Source organism: Pongo pygmaeus, chromosome 1 (assembly GCF_028885625.2).
Source record: "Pongo pygmaeus isolate AG05252 chromosome 1, NHGRI_mPonPyg2-v2.0_pri, whole genome shotgun sequence".
Taxonomy (NCBI): domain Eukaryota; kingdom Metazoa; phylum Chordata; class Mammalia; order Primates; family Hominidae; genus Pongo; species Pongo pygmaeus.
Window position 1 is genome coordinate 197,694,375 of NC_072373.2, and position 14,384 is coordinate 197,708,758.

General features: G+C 47.1%; 2 long non-coding RNA genes across 2 annotated transcripts; both read right to left on the reverse strand.

Annotated features, from left to right (window-relative positions):
* Positions 1-847: 847 nt before the first annotated feature.
* LOC129020136 (uncharacterized) lies at positions 848-4,526 on the reverse strand. Its single transcript, XR_008495771.2, has 3 exons — positions 2,651-4,526; positions 1,702-1,797; positions 848-1,192 (listed from the first exon to the last, which is right to left on the reverse strand). It is a non-coding gene; the product is annotated as an uncharacterized LOC129020136 (long non-coding RNA).
* Positions 4,527-6,458: 1,932 nt separating this feature from the next.
* On the reverse strand, positions 6,459-11,420 carry LOC134739724 (uncharacterized). The gene is made up of 3 exons (XR_010126719.1): positions 11,381-11,420; positions 9,641-11,261; positions 6,459-6,651 (listed from the first exon to the last, which is right to left on the reverse strand). It is a non-coding gene; the product is annotated as an uncharacterized LOC134739724 (long non-coding RNA).
* Between the last annotated feature and the right edge of the window lie 2,964 nt (positions 11,421-14,384).

Below are 14,384 nucleotides of genomic sequence, written 5' to 3' on the forward strand. Positions count from 1 at the left end.
TGGCCTCCCAAAGTGCTGGGATTACAGGTGTGAACCACCATGCCCTCCTGGGGAATCTTTTGAATGCCACCTGCCATGGACATAATTCACATATGATGAAATTCACAGATCTTAGGCATACAGTTTTATCAGTTTTAACAACTGAATTTTTTTTTTTCTAGGTGAAGTCTTGCTCTGTCGCCAGGTTGGAGTGCAGTGGCTTGATCTTGGTTCACTACAACCTCCCCATCCCGGGTTCAAGACATTTTCCTGCCTCAGCCTCCTGAGTAGCTGGGATTACAGGAGTGCGCCACCGCATCTGGCTAAATTTTGTATTCTTAGTAGAGAGGGGGTTTCACCATATTGGCCAGGCTGGTTTCGAACTCTTGACCTCGTGATCTGCCCACTTCAGCCTCCCAAAGTGCTGGAATTACAGGCATGAGCCACTGCGCCCAGCCCAACAATCAAATATTCTAATATAACCCATACTCCTATTAAGGTTTTGAACATTTTCATTACGTCAGAACATTCTCTCATCCCTTTCCCAGTCAATTCCCCCTCACTCCAAGTAACTACTGACCTTATTTCCATCTCTATATAATCCACAGTTTTGCCTGGTCTGGAATGTGATAACATTGGAATCATAGAGTGTGTACTCTTTCGTGTCCAGCTTCTTTTGTTCTGCATAATGATTTGAGATTCATCTATGTTGCAGTGTATCAGTGGTTCATTTCTTTCGATTGTTGAGTTAGGCACTCCCACCTTTGTGTGGTTCTTACCCTTATTAAATGTGCCCTGTAACATGACATCTGGCAGTTAACTCTTCATTTCTACTTCTACTAGACTGTGACCTACTCAAGGACAGAGGTTGTATGTATCTCATTTATTTCTGGGTCCCCAACATGAGCTCCGTGCCTGGAAGGCAGTAGACCTGGGAACTGTCACATCCTGGAACTTGGGAGTTGGCGTGATGGGAAGTAGTGGGCCACAGGTAGTTAAGGGGCACTGACAGGAGACCTGATCACTGGGGCTGGAAATCACTCCAAGATCCACCATCCACAGGCCCCACAAGCTCAGAGCGCTGTCCAACCAGAAGTTCCAGGATAGAGAGGGTGTTCCAGCCCAATAAACACAGAGTGGGCAGTGAGTCCACAGCTGTTACTCTAGGGCTCAGTCTTCCGGCCACTGGAAAACTCACCAACTGGGGACGGGCCTGAAAAGAAAGTAAAAATCGATTTTCTCTCACTTGTTTCTCTTCCCCTTTCACCCAGAGAGTGCACCTGACAACTAGACCCAACCCTTTGGCAGAGTTTGAAGCCCCTGCCCCCTCCAGCTCCACCCTCTCATGCTGCTCACACTGGCCCCACCCTCAGCAGGGCCATGAGGATACGAGGGTTGAGGCTCCAACACCTGCAGGCTTTCTGGAATCCCAGAAGCCCTAAAGCATGGACTTAGGGGTTGGAGCTGGCACTGAGTTCCTGCTTTACCACCCTCTGGCTGTGTGGCCTTGGCCAGATTACTTCCTCCTCTGTAAAATGGGGCCATAATTCCAGCTAGCAGGGTAGGTGAAGGGCTACTTAACTGACAGAAGTAGAGGGCTAAGTGCAGTGGCTGGCAGACAAGGGATGGGGTGACTTGGTGGTGGGAGGAGCCTGTGAGACCTTCCGTGTTTTTCCAGAAAGGTAGAATTAGCACCAGAGGGCCAGGTGCGGTGGCTCATACCTGTAATCCCAGCACTTTGGGAGGCCAAGGCAGGCGGATCATCTGAAGTCAGGAGTTCAAGGCCACTCTGACCAACATGGCGAAGCCCCATCTCTACTAAAAATACAAAAATTAGCTGGGCATGGTAGCGCGTGCCTGCAATCCCAGCTACCTGGGAGGCTGAGGCAGGAGAATGGCTAGAACCCGGGAGGTGGGGGCTGCAGTGAGCCAAGATCACACCACCACTGCACTCCAGCCTGGGTGACAGAGCGAGACTCCATCTCAAAAAAAAAAAAAAAAAAAAAAAAAAATTTAGCGACAGAGTCCATAAATGAGAACAAAAGCTGAGAAGTGCTCCACCTTCCAAGCTCAGAAGCTCCCCTGAAGGGTTGATAAGAAGTGCTATTTCAGCAGAACTAGCACTACATACAGTGCTGGAGCTATGCTGGGCTTGTGAAACGAAGCCACCTGTCCCTGTCTCCCTCAGGGTAGAGCAGGCAATTCCCCCAAGACAGGTTTTGCAATATGACCTTTTTACTTCGTCAAGGGGACCAGTAAAATTCTCCTCCCCTTGAATATGGGCTGGCCTTGGTGACTGCTGCTAACCCAGAGAATGCAGCAGAAGTTACAATGCACCATTTCTCAGGCTAGGCCAAAAGAAACCTTGTAACTTCTTCCTTGGTCTCTTAGAAAGCTCAGTCTACAGGCACTCCTTTTTGGTACTCAGGTGCTATGCTGTGAGAAGCCAAGCCATATGGGAGACCACGTTTAGGTTCTCCAGGTGACAGTCTCAGCTCAGGCACCGGTCATGTGAGTGAAGCAACCTCCAGGTGATTCCAGCCCCCAGCCATTTGAGTCTTCCCAGCTAAGGTCCCAGACATCATGGCGCAGTGTATTAGTTACGCACTGTTGCATGGCAAGTTACCCCCAGAATGTAACAGCTTAAAACAACAAATATTTATCATCTCACACAGTTTCTGATAGTCAGGAATCCAAGAGCAGCATATCTGGGTGATTCTGATTCGAGGTCTCTCATGAAATTGCAGTTAAGCTGTCGGCCAGGGCTGCAGTCATCTGCTTTCTCTGGGGCCAGAGGATCCATTTCCAAGCTCATTCATGTGGACATTGTCAGGAAGCCTCAGTTCCTCTCCAGGTGGGCCTCTCCATAGAGGCAGCTGGCCTCACAACCCAGCACCTGGCTTCCCCAAGGGAGTGATCCAAGAGACAGAGAGGCAGAAGCCACAATATCTTCTTTTTTTTTTTTTCTGAGACAGGGTCTTGTTCTGTCACCCAGGCTAGAATGCAGAGTGGCACAATCACAGATCACTATAGCCTCTACCTCCTGTGTTCAAGCAATCCTCCTGCCTCAGCCTCCCAACTAGATGCGACTACAGGTGTGAGTCATTGCACCGGCTAATTTTTTTTTTTTTTTTTTGAGACGGAGTCTCGTTCTGCACCGGCTAATTTTTTAAATTTTTTTTGTAGAGACAGGGTCTCTCTATGTTGCCCAGATTGGTCTCAAACTCCTGGCTTCAAGCGATCCTTCTACCTTGGCCTCCCCAAGTGCTGGGATTATAAGCGTAAGACACCGCGCCCAGCCTCACACTATCTTCCACAACCTAGCTTCAAAAGTGACATACTATCACTTCTGCCATATTCTATTGGTCACACAGACCAACATGATATGGTGTGGAAGGGGACTACACAAGGGGGTGAATACCAGGGGGGAGGGGTCTTTGGGAGCCATCTTGGAGGCCACCTACCGTAAGCAGAGACCAGTCATCCCCGCTGTGCCTTGTGAAACTCCTGACCCACAGATTCCATGACCATGATGAAATGGTGATTGTGTTATACCTCAAAGTTGAGGCTGATCCGTTACAGTTACACAAGCTAACTGGAACAGAGCTAACTAGGACAGTAGCTAACTGGAATAGAGCCAAAAGAATCATTCATCAGGTGTGGGGTGCCACCAGAGGGCATCTGACTTCTCCTTCCCTCATGATGTTTGCTGAGCAACTACACTTGCCAAACCTGTCCTGGTGCTACGGAAATAGGGGAAAGGGCATGGAGAGGGAAGGCCAAGGATGTGATCAGGTGGCAAGGAGTGGCAGAAAGATGGATTCTGAGATTTTTTCTGAGACAGGCCTGTGTCCACAGGCCCCAGGCTGGGGCTGCAGATGGTAGATGTGATGGGGCAGCAGGCCTGCGGGGGGCAAAGAGGTGCACTGTGAAGGGTGAGCCAGACTCCACCAGCAGAGGAGAGCTACTTGGCACCAAGCCCTTTCGCAGCGTGCTACTCCATCACCCCGTGTCTACAGATAAGGAGCTGAGCAGCTGTGATGTCCTAGAGGACAGGAACACAGACACCTCGCAAGAAGCGAAGAAGAGGTCAGCCAAGGGCCAGCAGGGGACACCTAAGGAAACAAGTCCTTTTTTTCCTTCTTGTTTCTCCCCACCAGAGGGCAGAGAAGAGAGAGCAGACCCATCTCCCCTCCATGCCACAAGGCCTGCCTGCTAGACTGTGAGTCCCAAAGGAGACTGACCTTCGAAAATGGAAAGACAAAGTTAATGGCTGAAACAAGAGACTACATTAATAACTAAAAACAACTGAAAAGTTTTGGAACCAGCTGGAGATGTCATCAAGGGGGCCAAATGTCTGTCAGGAAAGGGGATGACCGATTACAGTTGGTAGAAATTATTTTTAAAAATAACTGTTAGGCCAGGTGCTGTGGTTTATGCCTATAATCCCAACAGTTTGGGAGGCTGAGGTGGGTGGATTACCTGAGGTCAGGAGTTCAAGACCAGCCTGGCCAACATGGCAAAACCCCATCTCTACTAAAAATACAAAAATTAGCTGGGTGTGGTGGCATGCACCTGTAATCCAGCTACTCGGGAGGCTGAGGCAGGAGAATCGCCTGAAACCAGGAGGCGGAGGTTGCAGTGAGCCGAGATCCCACCACTGCACTCCAGCCTGGTGACAGAGCGAGACTCCGTCTCAAAAGAAAAGAAAAAGAAAAATACAAAAATCAGCTAGAGGTGGTGGCACCCACCTGTAGTATAGTCCCAGCTACTTGGAGAGGTAGAGGCTGAAGTGAGCTGTGATCGTGCCACTGTACTCTAGCCTGGTCAATAGAGTAAGACCCTGTCTCAAAAAAAAAAAAAAAATTTTTTTTTGTTTGATGTTTACTTTAAGATTTTGATTTTTCTCAATCAAACTTGTCCCCAGAGTTATTGTTGTTATTGTTCTTGGCTGCTCCTCTTTTATCTCATTCATTCACTCACACATAAGCACTTACTGTATGCCAGGCACTGTATTTGGCACTGGCCCTGGGATGCTGTGATAAGCAAAATAGACTCAATCTCTGTCTTCATGGAGCTTATAATCCTCTTGGAGAGGGAGATTTTTTTTTTTTCTGAGACAGAGTCTTGCACTGTTGCTTGGGCTGGAGTGCAGTGGTGCAATCTTGGCTCACTGCAACCTCCACCTCCCAGGTTCAAGCAATTCACCTTGCCTCAGTCTCCCAAGTAGCTGGGATGAAAGGCACCCGCCACCACATCCAGCTAATATTTTTGTATTTTTTTAGTAGAAACGAGGTTTCACTGTGTTGGCCAGGCTGATTTCAAACTCCCGACCTTGTGATCTGCCCGTCTCGGCCTCCCGAAATGTTGGGATTACAGGCTTGAGCCACCACGCCTGGCCTATTTTTTTTTTTTTTTTTTTTTTTTTTTTGAGACGGAGTCTCGCTCTATCGCCAGGCTGGAGTACAGTAGCATGATCTCGGCTCACTGCAACCTCCGCCTCCTGGGTTCAAGTGATTCTTGGGGCTCAGCCTCCCGAATAGCTGGGATTACAGGCACACACCACCATACCCAGCTAATTTTTGTATTTTTAGTGAAAACGGGGTTTCATCATGTTGGCCAGGATGGTCTCCATCTCCTGACCTCGTGATCTGCCTGCCTCAGCCTCCCAAAGTGCTGGGATTACAGGTGTGAGCCCAGCCTGAAACGCAGATATTAAATAGTTAATCACACAAATACAGGCTATGATAAGTACAGTTAATTAGAAGTATAGCCAATTAGTCACACATCCTGTCCATTCAACTTCCATATCTCATAAGCCTTCTGCCAATTTTCTCCATTCCAGATGTCTCTGCCTTGGTTCAGGTTATTTCCTCGGCTCTGATCTGTTACCATCCAGCCCTTTCTCTACCCTTCCCCCAAGAGATCTTTCCAAAAGGTAAACTCTGTTGCACACAGCTAATTGTTCCCCATCATCTATTCTTCCTTTAGTAATAGAGCCTCTACCTGTTGGCTAGGCACATGTCTGTCCAGAATAAAAGCTACGTTTCCTAGTACCCCGGCCACTAGTCGTGGCATTGTAACTAAGTTCCGGCCAGTGCAATGAGAATGAAAGTAACAGGTGCAATTCCAGGTTATGCCTTTAGAGGAAAGGGGGGTGTCCCCCACTGCCCCATTACTTCTTCCTGCTGGCTGAAATGCAGAAGTGGTGGTAGGAGCTGGAGCTGCCCTTTTGGACCACAGGAAGGAAGCCACATGTTGATGTCAAATCAAGGAGACAGAAAAAGCCAGGGTTCCCCGATGGTAGAGCCACCATATCCACTCCCCCTTGCCTGCCAGGGTTTTGACATAAGCAAGAAGTAAGCACCTATCTTGTCTAAGTCATTGTTATTTTGGAGTCTCTGTTATAGTAGCTGAGCCTGTTTCCTAACCACAGTAGTTTCCTATTATCCAGTTTCCCTTTCTGCAGTTTCACTTACCCAAGGACAAATGTGATCAAAAATATTACATGGGAAAATTCCAGAAATAAACAATTCATAAGTTGTAAATTGCATGCTTTTATGAGCAGCATGATGAAATCTGGAGCCATTTCACCCAGGATGTGAATCATCCCTTTGTCCAGCGTATCCATGCTGTATACACCATCCACCAGCTAGTAGCTTAGTAGCTGTCCTATTTATCAGATCAACAGATCACAAGAAGGGTGAGCAGAGCACAACAAGATATTTTCAGAGAGAGATGAAGGGATTACATTCACATAATTATAGTGTATTGCTGTAATTGTTTTATTATTAGTTATTGTTATTAATCTCTTGCTGTGCCTAATTTATAATTATTTTTTTCTTTTCGAGGCAAGGTCTCATTCTGTCGCCCAGGATGGAGGGCAGCGGCACAATCACAGCTCACTGCAGCCTCAACCTCCTAGGCTCAAGCAATCCTCCCACTTAAGCCTCCCGAGTAGCCAGCACTACAGGTCCACGCCACCATGCCTGGCTAATTTTTGTGTTTTTTGTAGAGATGTGGTTTCACCATGTTGCCTAGGCTAGTCTCAAACTCTTCACCTCAAGCGATCCTCCCTCCTCAGCCTCCCAAAGTGCTGGGATTACAGGTGTGAGCCACTATGCCTGGCCCTAATTTATAAATTAAATGTTAGGCCAGGTGTGGTGGCTCACACCTGTAATCCCAGCACTTTGATTCCCTCCACAAGGATTTCCTCACAGGCCATGTCTAATGTGTAGCATTTCCCAGCTGAGGGTGTTTTTGTTGCTGTTAATATCATACGCCTTTTCTTGGAATCTGGTGACTTTTATGGAAATCAGAATTTGGCCACAGTGACCTCAAAACAGTAGTAGAAAGGCTTTGCTTGTTCAGGTGGCTTGGACTTAGCCAGTTCTTTAGAAAACCACATCTCATGGTTGTGGTTTGGGTGACAAAGGAACAGGAAGCATGTTACAGAGATTGGGGAGGGGTCCTAGGTCAAGTGGGCTGTGAAGCCCAAAAAAGACACAGGAGAGATGCACTCTGCCAGGTGGGGGGGAGTTGGTCTGTGTGGGTAACTGGAACTTAAAGTCCACAAACCCCCTGGAACTCAGTCTACATCTCTACTGACCAAGATAAGTAGGTCTTGTTATACTCAGCAAGAGCTTCCTGTCCAGCCTCTTTGTCTGGCCCTCACCAGGGATAGAACAGTTAGGATGCGTGAGGTTTTGCTTCAGAAGAAACAACTGGGGAAAATTTAAGCTACTGGACCTTGTAGCTTAAAAATAACAAAATAAGGCTGGGCGCAGTGGCTTACGCCTGTAATCCTAGCACTTTGGGAGGCCAAGGTGGGTGGATCACCTGAGGTCAGGAGTTCGAGACCAGCCTGGCCGACATGGCAAAACCCCGTCTCTACTAAAAACACAAAAATTAGCCAGGCATGGTGGTGCATGCCTGCAGTCCCAGCTACTCGGGAGGCTGAGGCAGGAGAATTGCTTTAACCCAGGAGGCAGAGGTTGCAGTGAGCTGAGATAGTGCCACTATACTCCAGCCTGGGCAACAGAGCAAGACTCCATCTCAAAAAAATAAAAAATAAAAATAAATAAAACCCTTGCTCATACTACATGCTCATTTGGATTGACTAGGGGGCTCTGCTGCAGGTGGTTTTTCTCTCAGGGACCTAGTCTGGTGGAGGTTCCATCTCAACACAGTCTGCCATGACTGCTGAGGTCAAAAGAACATGTGAATCCTGCCCTGGCTCTCAAAAGCTTCTCCCTTGAATTGTCATGCACACTACTTCTGTTCGCATTTCACTGGCCAGTGCAAGTCATATGCCCTCACCCAAGTTCAACAGAACAGAAACAAGTAATCCTTTCACAGCGAGAGACATCAAATATTTGTGGAAAACAGTACAGTCTGCCACAAAAGAAAATGCTGTGTGGTGGGAGATTTCACTGGCTGTGTGATTTCAAGCAAGCCAATTAACCATGCTGAGTTAAGCCTCAGTTTCCCCATGCATCAAGTAGGGATATAATAGTTATGGCAAATTAGCCAGGTGTGGTGGTGTGCACCTGTAGTCCCACCTACTCAGGAGGCTGAGGCAGGGGAATCACTTGAACCTGGGAGGCAGAGATTACAGTGAGCCAAGATCGTGCCACTGCATTCCAGCCTGGATACAGAGCAAGACTCCATCTCAAAAAAAAAAAAGTTTTGACATAGCAAGTGTATTGCGATGACTCAGTGAGATTGTATGTAGAGATCTGATCACAGGGCTTGGTACCAATATTTGCTCAATAAATGGTAACTTTTAAAAATTAATCTGTGGCAAACTCTGGTCACCACAGGCAACAGTAAAATAAACGTCACTTCCTTCAGCTGAAACTGCTCTCATGTTAAAGGGCAAACTCCTTGAAGCCAATTCCAAGGGACTTTTCTCAGTCCTCACCTTCGACTGCACCACAAATGAAGATTGTGCTATTGTTCATGAATATTCCCTGCCTCACCTACTGAGTCCCTCTCAGTGGAAGAAGTACATTCCTGACCCCATTGACTGCAGCTTGTCCATGAGACTTGCTCTGAGAAGTACAATTTAAGTGCATGTGACCTGTAGCATTTCCATGGCCTGTGCCATTTCTAGGCAGAAGGTTTAAGGGCCAACAAGAGATCCCATCATTTTCCTTTTTTCCAGTCCTGTGCTGGTAAACATTTAACAACCAGCTCTTCTAGGGGGAAAATATTTGCCACATTCTGTAGTATAAGTACTTCCGCCATAACTGATTTCAAGCTACCAGTGTGACATCACTGAGCACAAAGTTGGGAAGAGATATACACTATCAGCTTTCTCTAATGCAAGTTATACCAGCATACCAGTGTACCTTTCCCTCTCTTCCAAGAACAGAACCCTCAGCCTGCATCCCCAGTGTATAGCAGAGCCATAGCTGACCTGCAGCTAACATGTAACCCTTTCTGTAAGCTGATATTTTGGGGTTATTTGTCACTGCAATATAACTTAGCTGAAGCTGACTAATACACTCCCAGAAACTTTTTATTTGGCTTTGGTAACACTCCTTCTTCATCATTTCAATCAATAACACTAATCAGTGTCCCACTACATATGAGAGACAACATAGCATAGTGGTTAATAGAATAGACTGGAGAGGCAGACTGGAGAAGCTTTATTCACAGTTTCCAAGTGTCTGGAAGTAACTGTAGAGGCCTAATTTGCATATCAACTGGGAACTCCTGGAAATGAGAGTGTCTCCAAGAGATATATTTGATACATGTCCAGAGAATTCCTGAATGAAAGAATCTGGGATTGTCAAGCTGATATCATGAACCCCACATTTAACACAGTTAAGTGAAGAGATGGGACAGAGGCCAGGCTTGGGAAGGAAGGAAAGATCAAGAAAGGCCTTACAGGGCAGATAAAAATTGATAGAATTGTAATCCCAGCACTTTGGGAGGCCGAGGTGGGTGGATCACTTGAGTCAGGAGTTCAAGACCAGCCTGGCCAACATGGTGAAACATTGTCTCTACTAAAAATATAAAAATTAGCCGAGTCTGTTGGTGGGCACCTGTAATCCTAGCTACTTGGGAGACTAAGGCAGGAGAATCGCTTGAACCCAGGAGGTAGAGGTTGCAGTGAGCTGAGATCGAGCCACTGCACTCCAGCCTGGACACCAGGGTGAAACTCCATCTCAAAAAAAAAAAAAAAAAGGGAAACGAAAAAGAAAAAGAATGTGGTGGCCATGCATGGTGGCTGACGCCTGTAATCCCAGCACTTTGGGAGGCTAAGTTGGGGGATCATCTGAGGTCAGGAGTTCAAGACCAACCTGGCCAACATGGTGAAATCCCACCTCTACTAAAAATACAAAAATTAGCCAGGCATGGTAGCAGGCGCCTGTAATCCCAGCTATTCAGGAGGCTGAGGCAGGAGAATTGCTTGAACCCGGGAGGCGGAGGTTGCAGTGAACCGAGGTCACACCACTGCACCCCAGCCTGGAAAACAGAGTGAGACTCTGTCTCAAAAAAAAAAAAAAAAAGGATATGGTGGGTAGAATGAAATTTCAGGTTTTCTTCTTTAGTCTCTAGTCATTCTCTGACTCCTTTCCTCTCAAGTGTTGGCTTCCCAGCTTTTAGTCGTCATTCTCCTCTTCTCTCTACCCTCCCACAAAACAAACTCATCTCCTTTATGTCTTTGACGCAGGTAGTAATAGTTAACATTTACTGAGTGCTTACCATGAGTAGGGCACCATGCTAAGTACTTTACATCCATTATCTAATCTGATACTCACTGTGATCCTGTGAAGTGGGTATCGGCATCCTGATTTTGCAAAGAAAAATTGAGGCCCAGCAGGGTTAAGTTACTTGCCGTGTCACATAAGGTGCTTTGGGCAGTGGGTATCAGAATACCGACATAGATGCGGCTTGAACCTTAGGGGTTTATCTGTCATCACAAGAAGTGTGGAAGAAGGTGACATCTGAGTTGCTTAATTCAGCAGCTCAGTGATGTCAGACCCTAGGTCAGCTTCCCTCTGAGTCTTGCAGCTCTCCCCTCCTGGTCCCAAGATAGCTGTTACATTTCAAGCGCTGCATCATCCCTGAGGCAGGCAGGAAGGGAGTTTTTCTTCTTGTGTATCTCTTTTTCCTGGAAAGCAAAGCCTCCCACAAAAGCCCCCGAGAGAATTTCCCATAGGACCCTGTCTCCTCTCCCCCTTTTTTCTTTCCTTACCCTCTTGAGTTGTAACTCCAGCCAGACTGACCCTCTTTCAACTCTGTACCAAACAGAAGTCTTGGTGGCTAACCTAAGCAGTGAAGGAATTTATTGAATACTGTGAGGTTTTCACCAATTCCAAACATAAGTAGGAACCAAAAGTTATTAGGCTAAGAACACAGCCAAAGACACGGCACAGGAAAAGCCTACCTGGACAACCACCACTGACCATGGTCCACCCACTGCGGCTGGACTCTCACCTCCCCACCAAGAACAGGCCCTGCGCCTTCCTCTCTCTCCCTCAAGAGTCAAAGTCCTGGGCAGGACATCCCACTGGCCAAGCCTGGTCACGTGCTCACTCCCCTGTTGCCAAGAAGGCAGGCAAGAGTCTGCCCTTTCAGCTTCTGCAGGATGGCTCTGTTTTCCCCCAAGTTCCTTGCAGTGAAGGATTTCCACAACACAAGAGGGGTGTTCCTCTGCCGAATATCACAGTTCCCCTCAACTTGCTATAATCTTTCTTTCTTTTTTTTTTTTTTTTTTTTGGAGACAGGGTCTTGCTCTATCCCTCAGGCTGGAGTGCAGTGGCACGGTCTTGGCTCACTGCAACCCCGCCTCCCAGGTTCAAGTGATTCTCATGCCTCAGCCTCCCGAGTAGCTGGGATTACAGATGCCCGCCACCATACCTGGCTAATTTTTGTATTTTTAGTAGAGATGGGGTTTCACCATGTTGGCCAGGCTGGTCCTGAACTCCTGACCTCAGGTCATCTGCCTGCCTCGGCCTCCCAAAGTGTTGAGATTACAGGCGTGAGCCACTACGCCCAGCCTCTTGTCATAATCTTTCTTGACTCCAGGACTTTGCACATGCCATTCCCTTTGTCTAGAATACCCTTCTTCCCTCTCTTCTCTAAGCAAATCCTCCTTGTTCTTAAGGTTTCATCTCACTTCCACGTCATTTCCCCTCAAATCTGAGCTAGGGGCTCCTCTATTGTGCTATTACTGAAGCCTGTACCTTTCCCAGCACAGCCTCCGTCAATGTCTTATTTGTTGTTTTTTTGTTTTTTCCCCACTTGACTGCAAGTTCTGTAGAAGTGGAGAGTTTTCTTTTCTTTCTTTCTTTTTTTTTTTTTTTGAGATGGGGTCTCTCTCTGTCACCCAGGCTAGAGTGCAGTGGCACAATCTCAGCCTACTACAACCTCTGCCTCCTAGGTTCAAGTGATTCTCCTGCCTCAGCCTCCTGAGTAGCTGGGATTACAGGCACGTGCCACCACACCTGGCTAATTTTGGTATTTTTAGTAGAGACAGGGTTTCACCATGTTGGCCATGCTGGTCTCAAACTCCTGACCTCAGGTGATCCGCCCGCCTCGGCCTCCCAAAGTGCTGGGATTACAGATGTGAGCCACTGCGCCCAGCCCGAAGTGGAGAGTTTTCTAAAGGTGGAAACCTTGCTTTTGTTTTGTTTTTAGAGACAGGGTCTCACTCTGTCACCTGGGCTGGAGTACAGTGGTCTAATTATAGTTTATGGCAGCCTCAACCTCCTGGCCGCAAGTGATTCCCACACTTCAGCCTCCCAAGTAGCTAGTGTAAGGGTTAAGAAAGAGGAAAGAAACACGAAACGTGACTTAACCCCTTAAAGACCAGCTTATTTTAGAGAAAAAACCTGAGAGGGGCTTCTGGCCAATTTCGGTCAGGAGCGCTTTCTCTTACAGAGATATATATTGGTTTTAGGGTGAGGGGGCTTATTACAAGCTTGGAATGTTTATGTGTCGGGGAGAAGTTTATGACGGGATTGGAATGTTCTGGGCAGAGGGGAGGTTACCTTGAGGCTGACATCTTTTCAGCAGGTGTGGGGTTATATTCAGGGCTGGCATCTTCCCAGCTGGAGGGGGGTTATTTCGGGGCTAGCATGTCTCTGGTTGAGGAGGAGTTTGGAATGTTTCTGGTTGGAGATGTTATTTGTGGTTTACGGTCATGCTGACCTAAGCCATGAGGCTGATGCCCTTTGGATTTAGGCAGTTTTTGATTAAGGTGAATTTTAAAATGACAGTGCTTGTCCAAGAATGGCGATACTCCTGCTCTATCAGCTAGAACCAATGGTGCATATCACCACACCGGGCTAATTTTTTAAATTTTTTCTGGGGTACTCACAAATTTCAAACATGAGTAGAAACCAAAAGCAATTAGGCTAAGAACACAGCCAAAGACATGGCACAGGAAAAGACTACTTGGACAGACATGACTGGTCATTGTCCACCCACTGCTGCTGGACTCTCACCTCCCCACCAAGAACAGACCCTGCCCCTTCCTTTCTGTCCCTTAAGGGTCAAAGTTCCAGAAAGGACATCCCACTGCTCAAGCCCAGGCCATGTTGCCCAGGCTGATCTCAAACTCCTGGCCTCAAGCAATTCTCCCACCTCGGCCTCCCAAAGTGCTGAGATTACAGGCATGAGCCACTGTGCCTAGACCGACCCTGGCCTCATTATTTACCATTGGATCCTTAGCATCTAGCACAATACTAGACACATAATAAATGCTCATTAAATGCATGTTGAATGAATCAGCTAATGAATGAATGAGATGAATACTAATGGCACCATCATCCCCCCCAGTCACTTGGCCCCTCAACTCAGTCATTCTTATCCCCATCTGGTCTGGTGTCAAGTCCCATTAATTCTACCTCCATAGTCTAGGCCCTCATTTTCTTTCTCCTGGGCCTTTGCAATAGTTCCCTGCAGAGGACATCTGTTGTTTCTGCCTGCTCAGTATCTCCTTCCTCTTATTTTGGAAACCGCCACAATTTGCTTCTGGGAAACTACTTTTTCCATTCTCTGTAGTCTGGAGGGAACTGTCAATTAAGGTCCTCTACACCATTGCCAAGGGATGAACAGGAGATCCAAGCCAAGCCAGAAATTAAAGTCTTGAGCAGAATGACACAGATATAGAAATTGGTTGGAACTGAGTCATTTAAATCATAGCATCCTAAGAAATTGTTTGTTGGGTTTTGGGGTGGTCTCACCCACGTTTAGACCCAAATGAGGGGATAGCCACAGAAGTAAGGCAGAGGGAGATCAGGATATCACTCTTTTTACTGACAAAGCTGCTTGACATATGCATTTACTGAGAGAAAAGTGGGGTTATGAATTCTGGACCCCCAAGTTAAACTTTTCCACCTGATCTCAGGCAGTGCTAGAAAATCATCATAGCCCTCTTTTATTTT